Source organism: Neovison vison, chromosome 1, assembly GCF_020171115.1.
Source record: "Neovison vison isolate M4711 chromosome 1, ASM_NN_V1, whole genome shotgun sequence".
Classification (NCBI taxonomy): domain Eukaryota; kingdom Metazoa; phylum Chordata; class Mammalia; order Carnivora; family Mustelidae; genus Neogale; species Neogale vison.
Window position 1 is genome coordinate 215104147 of NC_058091.1, and position 6341 is coordinate 215110487.

The 6341-nt window shown below is 40.9% G+C and overlaps 1 pseudogene; it reads right to left on the minus strand.

Moving 5' to 3' along the window:
- Positions 1–5653: 5653 nt before the first annotated feature.
- On the minus strand, positions 5654–6341 carry LOC122901129 (annotated as a pseudogene).

The window sequence follows — 6341 nt, forward strand, 5'->3', positions numbered from 1 at the left end:
ACCTGAAGGAGGCTGAGGTGGAAGAAAATGGAAACAAGGTTAAACCTAAATCTCACTAACAAGAACGCTTGATAGGAGAAATGTGACACTCCACCAGGAAACTCCAAATTGTCGTCATGTTAGTGCCTCATCAGAGGGAGAAACAGCCTTGACTTGATAATAACCAGGCCTCCAATATCTTAACAGTCTTTTTTACCCTGATAGCCCTTCTGAACATCCCCTTTGTCCTCACCTACTGCTGAGCCAACAGTCGTGGCCCAATTATCTACTGCCGAGTCCACCCCCACTCTGCCTTTAAAAACTTGACTGTAATCCGGTTTGGGGTCCAAGTCCCTACTCCACTGTGTCGGATACACTTGGGCCCAAGATTAAGCTTGCCAAATAAACCCTTGTGCGATTGCACTGGTGTTGGCTCCTTGGTGGTCTCTTGGACATGAAAACTCGAGTACAACAGGCATATGTTTTTCTTAGAATTCTGTGTATTTATATACATTTGATGAGTGTACCATGTCACAGAAAACAAACCAATGACTTTTAAATTTTCATTAAAATAGTTTCAAATCCTTGCCCACTCACTTGGGGAAATAATGATCCATATAAGCTGAATGATAACTAACAGAAAATTCCTTTTTATTTTTTAAAGATTTTTATTTATTTATTTGACAGAGAGCACAAGCAGGCAGAGAGGCAGGCAGAGAGAGAGGGGGGAAGCAGGCTCCCTGCTGAGCAGAGAGCCCGATACAGGGCTCAATCCCAGGACCCTGAGATCATGACCTGAGCCAAAGGCAGAGGCTTAACCCACTGAGTCACCCAGGTGCTCCCAAAGTTCTTTTTAAATATAAAATTCTATTGACCCATAACTTTCAAAAAAACTTTTATTTTTTTCATTTTAACAGAATCCACACATTTTTAAAAAGGGTTTATGATCAAGCTTGCTTAGATAGTATCAAGAAATGTTGAGGAAGCCTATAAAATCTCACTTTTTAAAAGTCATTCTCTTCTTGTGTTTCAGAAGATAAATAACTTAATTGACTTGGTTTTATTTTATTTTTTTTAAAGATTTTATTTATTTATTTGACAGAGAGAGATCACAAGTAGGCAGAGAGGCAGGCAGGGAGAGAGAGAGGAGGAAGCAGGCTCCCTGCTGAGCAGAGAGCCCGACGCGGGACTCGATCCCGGGACGGGAGATCATGACCTGAGCCGAAGGCAGCGGCCCAACCCACTGAGCCACCCAGGTGCCCAATTGATTTGGTTTTATACATATGTTTTTTCTTAATACAAATTCAAAAGGACAAAAAATAACATTCTAAAAAATAATTCTTATACTTTGCAGGTAAACATACAATACAGTATTATATTTATAATAATGACTAATACTATATCACGATTCACTATATATCACCCAACTACCATGAATGTATTCCTGGTCTCATGATTTAACTATGCAGAATTTTGTAACCACTAAGAACAAAATATGTGAAATGGTCTCCCACATTGCTTGATATATACCTCAAGTACTTTTGGAGTTCAGCACTCCAAAATGTAGGGATATGCCCTTTCTCTCAGAGTGGAAATCACATCTGTTATTAATATGGCATTTTACTATTTTGTAGGAAGTAGCTCAGCTCAAATTTCAATTGTTTATCCAAGATTCACACGTGTGACTAGAGGAGATGTGAGTATTATCAATAGTGTAACAGCAATGTATATTTCAGCCAGGTACGTGTGCTCTACATCTTTTGACTTGCAGAATCCTCACAAGAACCTCTAGAGGTAAGTAATATTATCACCCAATGTTTTTGCACTTAAAACAACTGACACACACAGAGGTTAAATAACTTGCCCAAGGTCACACAGCTAGTAAGGGGCAAAGGTGAGGTTCAAACCCAAAAAAACCTTTCTTTGGGGTCTGTGAGCTTAACTATTACTCTGTAATAACAACAGTCTGTTTCCAGAAAGGTCTTTAAAGGAGTATTAAGGAAGTCCACAGAAATACTTGCCAAGGACAAAGGGCCAATGTGCAGTCAAATGCTCTACCACTGAGCTATACCCCCACAAAGGGCCAATGTGAAAAGAAGAAAGGAATTCTGAGTGTTGCTTCTACTATACTCTGTGTGTGACTTGAAACAAAGTTCTGAGAAATGGAGCCCTAAAGGAGAACAAATTTAGGGAGATGAGAATTAATTAGGTTAACATTAGCTACTGTACACATAAACCTCAAATATTTAGTAGCTTAGAATAACAGAAATATATTTTTTAAATTGTGGCAAACTGTTCTTAATAATTTATCATTTTAATCATTTTTAAATGTAAAGAAAATGTATTTTTTACTTATAGAAGAGTCCAAGGTGTTCTGGCTCCTTCCATCCTACATTCTGACATTCCCTGAGGTCTTAGAGCTAAGAACGGAAAAAGAAGATGCACCTACTTCTTAAACTCCTTGGCCTGAAAATAATACACATCAGCTCTGCAAAACTGTGATTGTGAAATTGTGGTGAACTAGTTCTGTAATTCTACTGAATGCACAGAGGGGTGGGGAGCTCAGAAATGTTTTAAATACTTGGGTAGCAACTTCTTGGAACTAATTCTACATAATGGAACTCTGGTAGACCGCTGGCCGTCTCTGCTGAAACAGCTCCTTCACGAAATTCTTTCCAATCACCGACAACACCAGAAGCACTACTTTGGAACCCAGGAAAAACACTTAAGGCAAGAGATAAAAGGATCCTTCCCCCATTCACAGAGAACCAGTTGGTGCCATGAAGCCTTTATCAAGTCAGGGCCACTGTCAGGGTCTGCATTAAGAGGGCAGAACACTCACAACTTTGCCAACAGGTGTCACTACATGTGGCAGAGACATTAGCATCTTTGCCATAGCAGACTGGCCAGCAATAGTGCGTCTGGCAGATGACCGAGAGCAGAGCCACATTTGCTGGGCGTGGAAGTTGAAGGCACTTTTGGCAGGCATCAACAAAAGGAAGGTTGCGGGGGGATGGTTCCTGGGCACCTGAGAGTATGCTCTGTGACTGCATGTGAGCCAGCCCCTGCAATTCACAGAAACCAGTCAAGAGGAAGGCTGTTTTAAGATAGGTTGGTAGGGACAAAACAAAAGAAATACTATAGAGACTTTGGCTTTACCTCAAGGCTTCTGTGGGCTTGAAACTGAAAAAAAAAAAAAAATCTGAAAAATCCTCACAATTTCCTGAATATCATCAAACTAAATTTTATTGGCAAGTAGTCCTGGTCCCATGGTTTATTTAAGCAGAATTTTGTAACAACTAATAGCAAAATATATGCTTCCTTAGGAGAACAGTCACCATCTGAGTGATAAGAAAGTACATGGGAAGAATCCAAATTTACAGATTGGGGAGCTAAAGCTGGGGGATTGGCTCCCTGGAAGCCACTTCACAGCTTCAACGACCCGCAGCTTTGAGGCAGGGAACAGATATCTGCTGAAAACTATTGGATGTGGCACACATTGGCTTTCAGGATCAGACACCTGCCTTGAAGAGGATGAATTAGGACCTAGGGCTGCTCAGAGGAGCGGGTAAAAAGCCGAGCTTCAGCGAGTGGATTCGCAGGGGTGAGGGGTGAATACATTGCAGGCAGCTAAAAAGAATCACAGGAACTGGGGTGAAGAGAAGAGACTTCCAAGTCCCAAGACCCCAGAGGTCTCTAAGGTGTCAAAACAGGGCTCCATAGTCTTCAATCTGGAACGGTATCCATAGGACTTAGGAAAGAAACGGTCTTCAACGTCCAGAGCACTAGATAGGAAGCTTGGAAGGTCCTGAGCAGAGCCTTAGAGATGTCTGATTGTGACCGGGTGGAGAAGGCTGAAGCTTGGAGCCAGAAAGAATGCTGCTCACAATCCAGAGGAGGACCTGGATTGACCTAGGGTAAAGTGTGGCCCCAGGAACAGAGTCAGTATCACCTGGGGACTTGTTTGAAATACAAATTCTTGGGTTCCATCCCAACTCTTCTGATTAAGAGTACTTAGTCAGAAATCCTGAGGGTAGAGCCCAGAAACCTGGGTTTTTAGTAAACCATTCACGTAATTTTGATGCAAACAAGGGACTCAGAAGACCCAACGGGATGGAGGGAGATAAATATTGGGGATTAATATCAGACCAAAGACAGACCCCGAGTAGTAAGCAACACAATGGAGGCTATGATCCGGGAATCCCAATCTCCTTTCACCAATCTTCCAACAGATTTGGAAATGGGAGACCCATTAAGACCCAGACACAAACTGTATAAAGTGAGACCAACATTTCAACTTACGTTGTGAACCTGTGTGAGATCAACAGGCACACTCACATAGATGGGTTTCACGCTAACCTTGAGTGTCTACTCATCTCCTGTCATTACCCCATCAATTCCCTGTGTTCATTACACTTTCACTAGCCCCCGCTGGGTGCACCACACAACCCACTCCTATAACCATGTCCTTTTCATCAGCATTCAAGATAAACACACAATAAAATCTTGTACACTCCCTGTTATTTCTCCTCCTTATCAAACTCACTAGTATGGTGACGGTATTATTTTCTACTTTATGTTACTGCTTGTGAACGACATTTCAGCCCCATCATTGAATCATAACTGAACTGATCTTAGAGTTACAATATTTTCATTTTTCTACAGAAAGATGCAATTCAACTTACAAACAATACATTTACAACTGAACTTTGGAACATGTCCATAGATGGGAGGTGGAATGATTGGCATAATTCCTCACAAACTGAAACAGAAAAAAAAAAAAAAAAGAAAAAAAACCTACACAAAAGGTACCATCAAGGAGATGAAACAAGTTCTACCACAGCGTTCCGAATCTGCTTTCAAATGCTGGATCTAGCTTCTCTTCCCTTCCCTCCATTGAAAAAAGAGGAAAGATAAAAAAGAAAGGAATGAAGGAAGTGGGGGCATAATTTAGAATTGCATAGGTTCTTTTTTTTTTTCTGCTACTTGTATACACTTTTATTTACCTACCAAAGGGAAAACCAATGTTCACTAAAAACTGTTTAACCTATATTCTCAAGAGTGAAGGTGTTTAATTTACTATCTACTTTTAAAAGGCTTCAAATAAAATACAACTAGAAGAATAAACAAAGAATTCAGATTATAAAACTCTCCAGATAATTAATTGTCATAAGAATATTGGGACTGCAGTTAAAAAAAGCAATTTTCCATAGTTTACTTGGAAGTAGAGAAAAACAGTACCAAATCTACATATTAAGTTATAACAGGTACTTGTAAGTGAACAGTATCAAACTGTATAACTTTTTAAAAAAATTTTTATTTTAAGTAGGCTCCACATCCAACATGGGGCTTGAACTCATGACCCTAAGATCAAGAGTTACATGCTCTACCAACTAGCCAACCAGACATCCCTCAAACTGTATAGCTTTTAAAAATTAACCTTTGGGGCACCTGGGTGGCTCAGTGGGTTAAAGCCTCTGCCTTAGGCTCAGGTCATGATCTCAGGGTCATGGGATCGAGCCCCGAATCGGGCTCTCTGCTCAGCAGGGAGCCTGCTTCCTCCTCTCTCTCTCTGCCTGCCTCTCTGCCTACTTGTAATCTCTGTCAAATAAATAAATAAAATCTTTAAAAAAAATTAACCTTAAAATTGTTAAGAACTGTATGAAAATTGATATTATTTTTCAAGTTCTCCCAAAAGCTCCACAAAATCAGTGATGTACCATTCTGTTTTATCTCTTACTTGTTGTCTGATCACATTTCCTCTAAATGTAATGGAAACATCAGCAGTAAGAAAGGCTTCTATGTCTGTGGCTCCATCTCCAATCGTAACCATTTCCTTCGAATGAGATTTTTCCTTCACAAGTTTAAGAACTTTTCTTTTCCCACCAGATTTGGCTGTTGGCTGCCTCATCAAAACCTGCTTATTCACCATCAAAGTAGAAGTTCAGCCTACTGGCAAATATGTTGGTCTATGCAATACTGAACTTTGAAGCAACATGTTCTACGATCCTTGTAAAGCCACCAGATAAGAGGAAAACCTGAACATTTCGCTTTTGCAGGCGACCTACTAGCTCTCTTGTGCCCTGAGTCAGGTGTTGGGGTGTGTGTGGGGGGGGTCTATACTATGAGCCTTCACACCTGCTGCCGGGAGCGCAAGATGGGAGCTAAGAGTTCTGTGAGGGCCCCTGTGAAAGGCACTGCCCCCCTACACAGCTCACCGTTGTCATTCCACAGAATTTGGGTAGCTTACCAATTCCATCTTCTCTGAGGATTGTGCTAGCCACATCAACACACACTTCATCAGCTGGATAGAAAGGTTTCCTCTTTTCTCAATCTGAAAGGGAGACCATCCCTGGAAGAAT